Source organism: Salvelinus fontinalis, chromosome 25 (genome assembly GCF_029448725.1).
Source record: "Salvelinus fontinalis isolate EN_2023a chromosome 25, ASM2944872v1, whole genome shotgun sequence".
NCBI lineage: Eukaryota > Metazoa > Chordata > Actinopteri > Salmoniformes > Salmonidae > Salvelinus > Salvelinus fontinalis.
This window is the reverse complement of record NC_074689.1, coordinates 2,954,539-2,969,942: the sequence shown is the minus strand read 5'-3', so window position 1 is coordinate 2,969,942 and position 15,404 is coordinate 2,954,539. Positions and strand designations below refer to the sequence as shown.

The 15,404-nt window shown below is 44.2% G+C and overlaps 1 protein-coding gene across 2 annotated transcripts in view; it reads right to left on the bottom strand.

Moving 5' to 3' along the window:
• LOC129822760 (phosphatidate phosphatase LPIN2-like) overlaps window positions 1-7,033 on the bottom strand; it is a 51,609-nt gene extending 44,576 nt beyond the window's left edge. For both annotated transcript variants that reach the window (XM_055881144.1, XM_055881145.1), the window contains exon 1: window positions 6,904-7,033. The gene's annotated coding sequence lies outside the window, so the exon portion shown is untranslated. The remainder of the gene's footprint in view (window positions 1-6,903) is intronic.
• Between the last annotated feature and the right edge of the window lie 8,371 nt (window positions 7,034-15,404).

The window sequence follows — 15,404 nt, the reverse complement described above, 5'->3', positions numbered from 1 at the left end:
GCATTTTCACATTTGGAAGAAAAGTGTGCCCAGAGTAAACTGCCTCCTACTCAGTCCCAGATGCTAATATATGCATATTATTATTAGTATTAGTATTGGATAGAAAACACTCTGAAGTTTCTAAAATTGTTTGAATCATGTCTGTGACTATAATAGAACTTATTTGGCAGGCAAAACCCAGAGGACAAACCATTCAGATTTTTTTTATTTAGGTCACTCTTTTCAATGGGTTTTCATTGGGAATCCAGATTTCTAAGGGACCTTCCTGCAGTTCCTATCGCTTCCACTGGATGTCAACAGTCTTCAGAAATTGGTTGAGGTTTTTCCTTTGAGAAATGAAGTAGCCATGTTCAGAATGAGGCTCCAGTGAAGTGTACTGTTTGTTAGAGGTGACCAGAAAGCATGCTACACATTGTTTTCCTCCGGTATTGAACACAAATCATCCCGTCATCAATTTTATCGATTATTTACGTTAAAAAAAAAACTAAAGTTGTATTACAAAAGTAGTTTGAAATGTTTGGACAAAGCTTAAAGGTAACTTGAGATATTTTGTAGTCACGTTGTGCAAGTTGGAACCGGTGTTTTTCTGGATCAAAGGCGCCAAATAAATGGACATTTTGGATATATATAGATGGAATTAATCGAACAAAAGGACCATTTGTGATGTTTATGGGACATATTGGAGTGCCAACAGAAGAAGCTCGTCAAAGGTAAGGCATGAATTATAACTTTATTTCTGCATTTTGTGTCGCGCCAGGAGGGTTGAAATATGATGGTCTGTGATTGTTAGCTGGGGTACGATCCTCAGATAATAGCATGTTTTGCTTTCGCCGTAAAGCATTTTTTTTTTTTTTAAATCTGACACGTTGGCTGGATTCACAACAAGTGTAGCTTTAATTTGGTATATTGAATGTGTGATATCTTTCAAGCTTAATTTTTATAGTAATTTATTTGAATTTGGCGCTCTGCATTTTCACTGGATGTTGGCCAGGTGGGACGCTACTGTCCCACATATCCCAGAGAGGGATAAGGCTGCTTTGAAATAGCCTCCAGCAAGACTAAAGGCTTGGAATCTGGACGTAGGCGAAACACCCCATTGATGAAACTACACAACAAGGGGTCAATGTCCATTTGGAAGACCCATTTGCAACCAAGCTTTAACTTCCTCACTGATGTTTTGAGATGCTTCAATATATCCACAATCTTCCTTCCTCATGATGTCATCTATTTTGTGAAGTGCACCACTCCCTCCTGCAGCAAAGCACCCCCACAACATGATGCTGCCACCCCCTTGCTTCACGGTTGGGATGGTGTTCTTCGGCTTGCAAGCCTCCCCCTTTTTCCTCCAAACATATCGATGGTCATTATGGCCAAACAGTTCTATTTTTGTTTCATCAGACCAGAGGACATTTCTCCAAAAAGTACGATCTTTGTCCCCATGTGCAGTTGCAAACCGTAGTCTGGCTTTTCTATGGCGGTTTTGGAGCAGTGGATTCTTCCTTGCTGAGCGGCCTTTCAGGTTACGTCGATATAGGACTCGCTTTACTGTGGATATAGATACTTTTGCACCTGTTTCCTCCAGCATCTTCACAAGGTCCTATGCTGTTGTTCTGGGATTGATTTGCAATTTTCGCACCAAAGTACGTTCATCCCTAGGAGACAGTACACATCTCCTTCCTGAGCAGATTGACGGCTACGTGGTCCCATGGTGTTTATACTTGCGTACTATTGTTTGTACAGATAAACGTGGTACCTTCAGGCATTTGGAAATTTCTCCCAAGGATGAACCAGACTTGTAGAGGTCTACAATATTTTTCCTGAGGTCTTGGCTGATTTCTTTTGATTTTCCCATGATGTCAAGCAAAAAGGCAGAGTTTGAAGGTAGGCCTTGATATACATCCACGGGTACACCTCCAATTTACATTTACATTTAAGTCATTTAGCAGACGCTCTTATCCAGAGCGACTTACAAATTGGAAAGTTCATACATATTCATCCTGGTCCCCCCGTGGGAATTGAAGCCTGGTCCCCCTGTGGGAAATGAACCCACAACCCTGGCGTTTCAAGCGCCATGCTCTACCAACTGAGCCACACGTGACTCAAATTATGTCAATTAGCCTATCAGAAGCTTCTAAAGCCATGACATAATTTTCTGGAATTTACCAAGCTGTTTAAAGGCACAGTCAACATAGTGTATGTAAACTTCTGACCAACAGGAATTGTGATACAGTGAATAATAAGTGAAATAATCTGTCTGTAAACAATTGTTGGGAAAAATCCTTGTGTCGTGCACAAAGTAGATGTCCTAACCGACTTGCCAAAACTATAGTTTGTTAACAAGAAATTTGTGGAGTGGTTAAAAAATGAGTTTTAATGACTCCAACCTAAGTGTATGTAAGCTTCCGACTTCAACTGTATCTGAAAATAACCATCCTTTAGATCAACTGAGGTGAACCAGTTGCCTCAATGAATAGAGCGAGACAGCACGTTGAACATAAGCATACAGAATGTGAACTTCTTCAGATAGCTGTTGAGGACCCATAGGTCTCCTCCCCCTTTTTGGGAACCAGGAATCACCAGGATTAGAAGCCGAAATGGCTCTCTGCCGCTGGTATCGCCCTGATAGTCCCATAAAAGAGAGGAGAATTCCTGCTCTAGTATGCATGCAGAGTCGCGTCACCACTGATTTCAAAATGTTGTTGAAAACAGGTGGTCCCAGAGCAAACTGCAGTCTGTACCCCTTTGTAACCGTGGACAAGACCCAGGGCTGGACTGCAAATGTACGCCAGTTCCCTGCTCTGGTGGCGAGTAGCCTACAAGTTGGTATACTCTTGCTCACCAGTGGTGCCAAAGGCGATGGAGCGAGTATCGTTTCTATTGTATTTTTGCTTTGTCCTTGGCATGACGCCTGGATACAGCAGACACTTTTTATTGAAAAGGGCAGTGATGACACACTGGAACAGTGCTTGGGGGCGACTGACAATTAGGGTTCTATTCAATCTGTAAAGCTGTAAAGATTCGGCAAAAGAAATGTGCAGGTAATTTCTGATTGAGCCGACATAAGCAGTGTTTACCGTGAATGCAGTCTCCGCTAAAGCGGGAACATTGAAATGTATAGGCAATCCAGCCGTAATGCAGAACTTCTACGATGCAGATTGAACAGAGCCCTTAGTCCTCCTGCCACGGATAATTCAACTAGAGCCAGGTGGAGAGCTGTGGCAAGGAGAGCACTCGGGGGTAGAGTGGATTCCCTCAGTCTTCATTGAGAGCAAAAGTATGAGAATGGATCAATGCACAAAGGGAAGGGCTCTAGGAGCATAGATGTGCCTCTCCCCCATTGTCTTTGCTCCAACCTAGAGGTGGCACCCCAGAACACGGGGTGAACTGTTGGCTGCGCTTCTCTGCCACAGGGGGCTCTGTTGGCCCCTATTTGGGGATCCAAACTGTAATGTCGATGCCTGCTGCGTCATTGGGAGCTTCCCTTGGAAAGCCCTGGTGCCAGCGAACTGCCCTCTCCCTGCCACAGACTCCTTTTTTATAAGTTCTCACTTCTGCCAAATGGCGCCGACAGCCTGCATGGCACAGCCTTGAATGGTGCCCCCACCCCTGGAGGCTCGGTGGTTGAGTTCTGTGACTACACAGATATCATTCCAAACGTCTGGTTTAGGCCTGCCGATAGCTAGGAGATTATGCATATCTAGCTAATTGGCCTGGTAAGCCAGAAGTAGGGACGTAACGTTCAACGCCCATCCAGAATGGGTGGCAGACGCGTAGACCTTTTGGTAGATGGATGCGGAGCCTCGTTCTGTCTTACCAAGGAGAGAAGTGCCTGTTAGTGACAGGGTACTGGGGTTGAGGTGCCATTGACGGCTCGACCATCGGTGATTTGCTCCTACATATCCTTGACATTCATGCTGGCAAAAAGTCTGGTTTGAACCTTGCTGGTCAAGCATTTGTCCCAATTGTGTTTGGCTTCCGCCACGCAAGCTTGGGGGAGTTGCTTGCCTTGGACGGTGCGAGAGGGGAGTTTACTCCCATCGTACCAGTCCCTCTTCGACGGAGGGTGTTAGCAGCAAAATCCCCACAATGGATGCATGATTGGGGGTCGTCGAACACTGCTTCTAAGTCTTCAAGACCCAGGCAGACAACACACAGGGAGTGCGTGTCCTTGCCTGATATGGTTGCTCTGCATGGACACAGACGTGCAGGTGCTGGGCCAGGGGCCGAGGCCTTCCCCTGTACCCCTTGGGCTGAGCTAACAGGCTCCATAGCTCCAAAAAACAGCTAATCCGAGAACAAACTTAAATGTAACTAGCATTCGCCACTTGGGCTAGTAGCCTAGCTAGTTAGTACAGTGCTAACTGGAGAAGCTAATACTTAACAATGTGAACGTAGCTAGCGTTCACCTCGTGGGCTAGTAGCCTAGCACAAACTAAAGGAAGCTAGCACTATGTTAGTCATGCAGCAAACACAAGCGTGGCTTGCGGCACTGGAAAAGAGATCAAGTGCTGAGAAGAGCTAGAGTATAACTCTTCTGCGAGAAAGCAACGAGAGAATGTGGCTCTTTAGTATGAGGGGAGGGGCTCCCCCATAAGCCACTTGACCCGTCTACGACAGACGTGCATGATTGGTTCTTCAAGCTACTTAAGAGATTCTGTGAATCCCACAGTGAGGTAAGGGGGGTGGGTATTTTACCTGAATACGATTGGAAATTAATGTTGAAAGTTCCATTTTTTATTCTAAAACTGCCAATAAATTGGTTGTTAGTTTCAACCTGTCAAGAGAACAACTTGCAGAAGACAGCCAGCTACATTTTGTATTGTTGCATTTTGCTTCAAGTGGGTCGCCAACGTGGAAAGGTAAACGCAACACTATTTTGTTAATCACTCATATTGATTAGGGATGCACCGATATCCAGTGCAGTTATCTACCCACCTCGTTCCTTTCTTTTAGCATGTGCATGTAGTAAGTACACCAGCATGCTTTCAGGATACGTGTCTTTTCAGATTGCTCAATGATTGTTTAGTTGTGGACACTACATCACCGCACTCCCTCTCTTACTCTTGGTCCTCATCTTTGTAAGTCACCTTGAATTTGCACCTGTGTGTTTTATCAGTTTCTTTATGAAAATATTTTGCAAACTCCATGGCAGTAGCTAAAGATAGGGGCTATAGCAGTGTAACAGTATAGCTTCCGTCCCTCTCCCTGGGCTAGAACCAGGGACCCTCTGCACACATCGACAACAGTCTCCCACAAAGCATCGTTACCCATCGCTCCACAAAAGCCGCGGCCATTGCAGAGCAAGGGAAACAACTACTTCAAGGTCTCAGAGCGAGTGACGTCACCGATTGAAACGCTATTAGCGCACACCCCGCTAACTAGCTAGCCATTTCACACCAGTTACAGCAGCAAAAAGTAGACTATAAATGCATGCTGGGCCGGGCATGCCCTGGGCTCTTGAAGTGACCGCTACTGGAGCGAAATTGGAGTAGGCGAGAAGGCTAATGATGCTCCAGCCTTTGGGAATCTCGCTCCGTGCTCCAGTCAAATTGGGCACGCTCCACTCCTCGCTCTGCTCACATACTCTGGGTAGAAGAGAATTAGCTAAAGACAGTGGTCTAGATTTTAGGAGGCTGCAGAACCGGGGAAGAAACAAATCAGTTGCTTTGTTATGTAACTTAAAACTAATCACGACCCGACATAGTATATTAACACCGACAAGGGTTGGCTGTTAATTGACTCTCAAATCCATGTATCGGTGTGAGGCAAGTGACTTATAGAGAGCCAGCCCTGACTTATCCGTGCCATTGGAGTTCGAAAATGAGAGCAAGAGTTCAAAGTCCTACAACCTCCTGCGCAGTATGACAACATCAACAGTACAAAACCAAAGATATTAAACTGTTTTAAAGCAATTGTTCTTATATCATTGGCTTTAAAGTTGTATATTAACATCACCAATCTGAGGTTAAAAGGATGTGTAACCCCCCCCCAATTCGAGGAGGTCAAAACATGAGTTTATGTAAGTAGTAACACATCCGGTCCACATCAAGGAAAGTAGCATAATTTAATTAATTCTAATAATTTACCTAATTTCCGTTTATGTGACAAAACAAGCGTAGTGTAGATGATTCTACAAGTGTAGAGAATCATTGTACCATCGAAACCGCTGTGAAATATATTTTCAATAACCGAAAGTAAAAAAGACAAAAACTACTGGAAGCATAGAAAAAGAGCACATATTACACATCTAACGCTTCTTAGACATGCTTTCAATGAGAATGACATATAGAATTCTCATTTCTATTTGAATTTTTTCGGGTCACCCAAAATGTTACATATTGCAGTTCTTTAAATAATGATGGCAAAAAATATTCAATATTTTAATCTAGGGTTATAGTAAATGAAGCAAATCCACAGATTATTGGAACAATCACATATTGATCGCTAGTTTAACCATTTTGAGAGACTAAAAATGCTCGTATTCACAATTGAAACGGGAGCTCTAGAAATAGTTTCCATAGTGACTGTGCAGCAGCACATTAATTTGCCCTCCCTACTCTGAGTAAGATTGTGTGATATTTAGCTGTGGTTTCATTCACATTTTCTGAAATGACGTTATGGCCACTCTTTACACTTTATGCGTCAGGACAGACAAAAGACAAGCCTACCCTAACCTACACATATGCTTAAATATATGCAGCTAACAGAAGCTGGTCGTCAGAAGTCCTTAAAAGAAAACATTTCCTTATAGCTTCATACAATAGCCTAAAGCCGATACTGTGTTGCCCTACACAGCCCAGTCATACGTGAGCTTCACACCAAAGGCTCTATGAAAAAACTGCCGTTTCTCAGAAAACTGGAGCTTATCAACTTCACCGGCGAGAGTAGTACTTGTATACTTACCGTTAGCAGACAGTCATTTGCCAGCCGGTATCCCTTATTTGTCACGGTCGTATCTCCTCAATAACCGCAGTTCACTTCAGCTCGACATTGAATCGTCTCGCGGCACTATGATCTGACCATGTGACCAGGTAAACCGCTCTTCCACGTGATACAATGTTATAGTCAAAGATGATGGATAAATAAAGATGTCCCACTCAGTCCGTTTAACATTTAAAAAACTGTCAGTTCCGGTCTGCTTAACGGGGTGGCTCTCCCATAGGCAACAATGTATTACAGCTGGGTCAGGTCCGTCAAATACAGTCATTGGTCTAGTCTGTTTGACACTGGGCACATACTTCAATTCAACGTCTATTCCAAGTTGGTTCTACGGAAACAACGTTGATTCAACCAGTGTGTGCCGAATGTGTTACTTCATTGACTGTATATGACTGTATATGAATCAGAAAAACGAGGGAGTGTGATGTCTCGCTTCCACTTCCAAATCTGATTTTGACCAATATCATGTTCCACACAGATTCACTCTGGAGTGTCCGAGTGCGCTCTGGGCGTGTGTAAATTATGAGTATTGTCCGTTCGTAAATTCCGTGTATTTCGCCCTCGGAGCGCACACTGGACGCTCTGGCAGAGGAGTAGGGTTGATCCGTGCGTTCTGACTTCATAACGGCAGTCAAGCAGCCAAGCTAACTGGCTAAAGTTGGCTAGCTTGCTAGCTACTTCCAGACACAAATGAGAAAACACCTCTGAACATTTAAATCGCCCTAGCAGAGCTTGTCAGTGTGTTCATGTTATTAAGAGGGTTAGTGCCTTTAACTGTGTTACTGGAAACAATTTAATAAAAACATTTAGCCAATGTGTACTTACACATGTCATAACAAACCGAGTTTGGGCATTCATAAATTCTTAAATTATTCTGCGCTTTGGCACTCTCAAACCAGAGGCAAGAAGAGCCAATCTCCACTAAAACCATTGACAACTACATGCCGTTTTCAAGGGATTGTTAAATAAATGTTATAACTATTTGGTTTAATATAATCATCTCCTAAAGAGCAAAGTCAGAACCACAGGAGGCTGGTTGCACCTTAATTGGGGAGAACAGGCTCGCGGTAATGGCTGGAGAAGAATGGGTTGAATGGTATCAAAAACATGGTTTCCATTTGTTTGATGCCTTTCTATTTGAGTCTTTTCAGCCATTATTATGAGCCGTTCTCCTCTCAGCAGCCACCACTGGCTTGGAACTACACATTTCCAATGAGTCCACGTTTACCCAAGTAGCACAAAACGTTCCTGGAACCTAAATCAACGTTGAACTTAAGTTGGGAAAGGTTGTATATTGGTGTTGCAAAAACAAACGTTGTAACAACGTCCTCTCAACATTCCAAAATAAACGTTTAAAAATAAATGCATTTGAAACCTATTCCAATGTATCCAATAGGTTGGGATTTGGTACTGTTTGACACGTACGAGAAGGAACTCTTGGCCAACGTTTATAAACGTTGTCAGTGGGTTTCTAAATAAACCTTAAAAAATAAATGTATTTGAAACTTATTCCAATGTAGCCAATAGGTAGGGATTTGGAACTGTTTGACACGTACGAAAGGGAACTCTTGGAACTCTTGAACTAGGTTTCAAAATTAACTTTTGCTTGTACTCCCATTGCCATAGAAACACACAGTTCCATCAACTTGTTTGCGGAAATCTGAAATGCGCGACCACTTGAGACGCTCTTTTCTAACTGGTCACTTGGTCATTTTTTATATCTGATAACATGTATCATTAGCTTTTAATTATGTAATCAGTGTTGATGTTAGATTATTAAACAACTGAATGTCTGGAGTTAGTTAGCTAACGTTAAGTAAGTTAACGTTTTAGTACACGGTAACGTTAGCTATCGTTAGCTTACCTAACTCAGTTGACTCACGTAACGTTAACTAAGTTGACTAACGTTAGAATAAACTAGGCTTACAGTGTTATTAACACTATCTAACTTTGCTAGTTAACCAGACAGCTGACCAGCCGTAACGTTACCCCACCGAGGTAAAGACAGTTTCAGGTTGGACATTCAACGGATATTCGTGCTTTTAAACCACTGGAGCCACAGACTCCAAATAAGTGTCATGATGTTGGAAAAATGTATATCTTATTTTCACGACTTGGACCTTAATTCGCTTTGCAAAGCTAATAAACATGTAGAAATGTGAGCAGCATTTTGTATTCCTAGTTTAATTAGTTGTGGAGTGTAAACAAAGTACAAACCTTTACATTCTAATTTCAATAGCTCCCTGGTCATGTGACCTACTGACTTCAAAGAAGGTTCAGAATGTACACTCAGTGGGCCTACACATTGCACACCCTTTAGTTTGTCCATTTTCATCTAATGCAATTTTACAATGTTTTTCAATGTTTCCAATTTCAATAGCACCTTGGTCATGTGACCTACTGACCTCAAACAAGGTTCAGAATGTCCACTCACTACCCTTCTATATTGCACACCCTTTAGTTTGTCCATTTTCATCTCACACACTTTTACATTCAATTTTTAAACATTCTAATTTCAATAGCTCCTTGGTCATGTGACCTACTGGACTCAAAGAAGGTTCAGAATGTACAATCAGTGGGCCTACACATACATTCTAATTTCAATAGCTCCCTGGTCATGTGACCTACTGACTTCAAAGAAGGTTCAGAATGTACACTCAGTGGGCCTACACATTGCACACCCTTTAGTTTGTCCATTTTCATCTCACACGATTTTACGTGAATTTTGTAAACATTCTAATTTCAATCGCTCTTTGGTCACTCACACACCTATTCACTTGGGCCTTCTCCCCTTCCTGACCTCCAGGCAGGCCCCCATTGACCTGGTGACCTCTGACTCCAGGCCTCTAGGCCTACACTCCCTGCCCGCCTGCCTGCCCTCTCCCTGGGCCTGAGAGTGTATAACTTACTCCCTGGAACTACAGACCACCAGGCCTCCACACCTACTCTCCCTACCCGGTCAACACCTCTCTCCCTTGGCCTCCTAATTCCAGGGAGTAAGCTATACTCTAAGGCCAAGGTCTGTAGTTCCAGGGTGTAAGCTATACTCGAAGACGTCTACAGTCCCGCTGTCAGGAACCATGTGCACAGAGGCTGTTACAGGTTAACAGGTGCCCATGGTTCCTGACAGCGGAACTGTAGATGTCTAATTCGAAACAGGCTCTGTGTTCCTGGTGACCCGCCCGCTTTTTTCTGCTCACAGACTAAGTCCCCACTCCAACCTACATGGCCTGAGTGCTGCCCCCAACCCCCGAGTCCGGCTGCCCCTGCTTGAACTCGGGGGTGCCCCCTGCCTTGATGGAGGCCTCCTTGTGCACCTGGTAACCTGAAACAAGCTCTGTGCACCTGGTGACCCGTCCGCTTTTATGCGCTCAGAGACTAAGTCCCCAACCCAACCTCCACAGCCTGAGTGCTGCCCCCAGCCCCTGAGTCCGGCCGCCCCTGCTTGGACTCTGAGTGCTCCCCGCCTTGTGCACCTGGTGACCTTTTGACTTCCACAGCAAGTTCTAACCCGACACACAGTCCCACCAGAGGACGGGCCCGGGCGGATCGGCGACCACCACCTAGTCCCCTATCTATCCAGAGCCCAATGTCAATGTCTTGTGCCTTCTACCCACCTGCCTGGGCTCCCTCACACTGTGTCTGGCCCCTGGCCCTTCTCCATGCACCTCGTAACTCATAAGTAAAGAAGGAGGTGGAGGAAGACGCCTTCCATCCCCGACAAAAGCTTGGATCGAGTGCTGACTTTCAATAGATTGCAGCAAGTGAGCTGCTCTGCTACGTACGAAACCCTGACCCAGAATCAGGTTGTCTACAAATGATTTAGCACCAGGTTCCCCACAAACATGCGGTGCGCATCAGGAGAGGGGCAGCAACTCATCCGGCCGAACCCCAACCCTGTCACGAACGGCTCTACTCACCTGTCAAAAGAGGCTATCCCGACGGCCGAGGCCTCCCACTTATTCTACACCTCTCATGGCTCTTCACAGTGCCAGACTAGAGTCAAGCTCAACAGGGTCTTCTTTCCCCGATGATTCCGCCAAGCCCATTCCCTTCGCTGTGGTTTCGCTAGATAGTAGGTAGGGACAGTGGGAATCTCGTTCATCCATTCATGCGCATCACTAAGTAGATGAGGCATTTGGCTAGCTCAAGAGTTTTAATTATGTCCCACCGTTTACCCCCCACTTCATTGAATTTCCTCACTTTGACATGAGGGGGTCACAGCCACCCCGAAGGTAGTTTAAGTTTGACCGCGAAGGGTAGCATGCTACAGTCAGATATCATCAAATTGACATCCATTCGAGTCACGCCCGGTGGTATCAGAGGCTTTTCTGTCTTACAAACTGGACATCAGTTGCCGCTACTAACCTTCAGCGGACTTTAACTGGGTTTTTACACCCAATCGACATCGATATTCCTCACTTTGACATGAGGGGGGTCACAGTCATCCCACGGGTGATTTGAGTGTGACCGCGACAGGTGGGTACGCTCCTTTGAATTTCATCAAGTTGACATTCAGTGATCCATGCCCAGTGGGAATCTTGGCTTATTACGTCAATGGTATGGTTCCGCAGCAAATCAATGGTCGTGGATGGTACTACCCACATCAGATGTAGGCCTCCCTCCCCAGACAAGCTGGAGATACCTCTCCCCACTTCGTAGGGCATGAGTCAGATCCATGCAATGCCCTATCACTGCGGGGCAAATGGGTTTAGTCTCCACCTCAAGTCTAGTTAGCGTATAGGAGACCTCCCTACCTACAATGTGTGGGGTTGGCGAGCACCGTAGATTGGGAGATCCGCAAGAAGGGCCCAGCGCACGTCCAGAGTTGCAGCCGCCAACCGCCGGACCCAATCCCCCACCTGTCTGCCTTCGGCCCGCCGACGGACACCACACTGACAAACCCCCGCACGAAGCCCTTTGCGAGACCACGGACGAGAGACCGCAAGATGGACCGCACAACGAACTTCCAATGGTGGCGAGAGGAGGGCAATGGAACGACTGCTCCCCCAGCATCTGCTCGAGCCCAGCCCCGCTTTGCACCCCAACCCGACCGACCCAGCCCTTAGAGCCAATCCTTACAAGTCTCTGCTAGGTAAAGCCCCGCCTTATCTCAGCTCACTGGTTACCATAGCAGCACCCACCCGTAGCACGCGCTCCAGCAGGTATATCTCACTGGTCACCCCCAAAGCCAATTCTTCCTTTGGCCGCCTCTCCTTCCAGTTCTCTGCTGCCAATGACTGGAACGAACTGCAAAAATCACTAAAGCTGGAGACTCTCACCTCCCTCACTAGCTTCAAGCACCAGCTGTCAGAGCAGCTCACAGATCACTGCACCTGTACATAGCGCATCTGTAAATAGCCCATCCGATCTATCCTCATTCCCCTACTGTATTTATTTATCTTGCTCTTTTGCACCCCAGTATCTCTACTTGCACATTCATCTGCTGCACATTCTACCATTCCAGTGTTTAATTGCTATATTGTAATTACTTCGCCACCATGGCCTATTTATGGCTCTTGTGCTACCTCATTTGCACATGCTGCATATAGATTTTTCTACTGTATTATTGATTGCATGTTTGTTTATTCCATGTGTAACTCTGTGTTGTTGTATGTGTCGAACTGCTTTGCTTTATCTTGGCCAGGTCGCAGTTGCAAATGAGAACTTGTTCTCAACTAGCCTACCTGGTGAAATAAAGGTGAAATAAAAAATAAATAAAAAAAACATAATCCAAAGGACGGCAGCCTACAATCTCAATCCTACTATAGTGCGTAACCACAACATTATTTTGTGCAAAACATTTGTGGTCTAGGCTGCCACCCTTTGAATTATGACGGAACTTTTATTGCCAAAATAATGATAAATACGTTTTCTTCATGGAAAATTACATGAGCCAGGGGCAGGGTTCATGAAAATAAACAATTCGCGGGCAGGTGTAAATCTGGTATATTTAAGCGAATATAGTTTCTTATCTGAAGATATCGGAAGAAGTTAGATGCGGGGAGATCGTACATTTCCCTCAACTGTGTGAATGTGGTCTGCAATAGTACTAATAGAATAAAAAAGTGTTGTCAGATAGTGAGGGGGGGGGGGGCATGTTTATGGCAAATAGGAGTACAGACAGAGGTCTCCAGGAGACCAAATGTTTTCCTTATTTGATAACAAATTTGTCATGATTTTTTTTGCATAAAGTTATTGCCAGTAATACCTGTAGGGGATTTAGTTGATGAAAAGAGAAGTGCTGGAAGAGAGGTGTTGTGTATATCTTGTTCAATAGCTAGCCATGAAGGGGTGGAGGGATCTACCATGCCAGGGTATGCATCCTGCCAATAAATCAGTGCTCTAGCATTTGCTGCCTAATAATAATGCTGAACATTTGGCAGGCTCAGGCCCCCTAATTGTTTGGGCTTGATGATATGTTTTTTTAGAGATACGGTGTACTTTGTATCCCCACACAAAAGGCAAGATAATAGAATCCAAGGATTTGAAAAAAGCTTTACTTAAAGATATAGGCAGATTCTGAAAAAGATAACGAAATGTAACCATTTTAATAGCGTTAACACAGCCTATCATAGATAGAGGCAACACTCTACAGATCTCAATGTTGCACTTCAACTTCTCCATCATGTCGAGGTAGTTCAATTTATAAATCAATTTAGAGTCCTTAGGGATGATAAAGGAGATGCTGATCTTTGTGCCATTCAACACGTTGGTATTGATACATGAGGGAGAAGGTGACATGACAGGAGAAACGTCAACACATGTAGACACTCATATTTCCACTGTACTCTTAGTATTTAATATGACATTATGTGGTAACAATCAATACTTTCTGGTACGTTCTTCAAATAATTAACCTCAGTTGGTAACAAATGGTACCAAGTAGCTACTATTTTAACCCCTTAATATTACATTTAGCCACCTGTGATTTTAAAAGGTATACGTTTAAGGAACTCTGGGTTTAAGTCACCTTTAGGAAGCATGAATTCACTTTTATCCCAGTTTATGGTGTACCCAGAGAGTTCTCCAAATTATTCAATGAGCTCCAACAGCGGTGGAAGTGACTCTTCGGGGCGTGAGACCAACAAGATGATGTCATCCGCATAGAGCGAGATGCGGTGATCAACCTTGACTATGTTTAGCGGAGCAATAGCAGGATGGCTTCTGATACTGATAGCTAGGGGTTCCATAGCAATGGCGAATAGCAATGGACTCAAGGGGCATCCCTGGCGGCAGGAACGTTGAAGTGAAAACGGAGGTGATTGATTGTAATTAGTGAGAACTGAAGCCGTCGGGCACGCATAGAGTATTTCAACCCAAGAGACAAAACTCACCCAGACCAATCTCATTTATTACTGTCAGAATGTAGTTCCGTTCCACTTGGTCAAATGCTTTTTGAGCGTCAAGTGCAAGTATTGCAACTTTAGAATCTTTGTCATGTCTGGAATACATGATATTCGGTCGCCTAATGTTGGAAAATGAAACAATGCCTGCGATAAAACCGGTTTGGTCATGATGAATTATAGTCGAAATGCATTGATTTAGTCTGTTCGAGAGTATTTTAGTAAACACCTTGAGATCGCATCCGAGGAGGGCAATAGGACGATATGAAGATGGATCTGTTTCATCTTTATCTTTCTTTAATATTAGGGAGATATTAGCTGAGTATAAAGATTCCGGGAGTCTGCAAGTTTCAATGGAGTGTTTAAACAGAGGAGGAGTAACCTTTTCTGAATAAACTTTGTAAAACTTGATACCAAAGCTGTCAGGGCCAGCCGCTTTTCCATTAGGGAAGGAACGTACTGCAGAGACAACCTCTTCGAAAGTTATCTCTGCATTTAGCTCCCTTTGAGCAGCGCCGCATAATTTAGGTAGGGAAAGGGAATGTCGGAAATCAGACATTTTTGCGGTGTCTGCAGTGGTCTTTGAGGTGTAGAGGTCTTGATAAAACTTTGTGAAACGTGTTAATTTCTTTTGGGTCCGTAGTAACAGCTCCTGTACTAGATTTAATTCTATGACTAGCTCTATTGATTAGCCTGTATACATCTCAGCTGGCGCGCCAGTAGTTTTTCCCGGTTTGTCACCCAACTCAAAGTGTTTCTGTTAAATCTTTAATAGCATTGTATTTACTTGGTTAGAGAGAATAGTATTGTATTCATATTTGAGTTTTATGATGTCATTCAACTTGGCGCTTCTACATAGACTCTCTCAAGCTCTGGGAGCTGGGGCTCGATTTCTAATCTTCTCTGCACCGAGGTAAAGACAGTTTTAAGTTGGATATTCAACGGATATTCGCGCTTTCAAACTTCAATAGCTTTCAAACCACTTGAGCCACGGACTCCAAATAAGTGTCATGATGTTGGAAAAATTGCGCAAAACATTGCACTGGTCTTATTTTCACGATTTGGACATTCATTCACTTTCCAAAGCTAATACAAATTTGGAAATGTGAGCAGCATGTT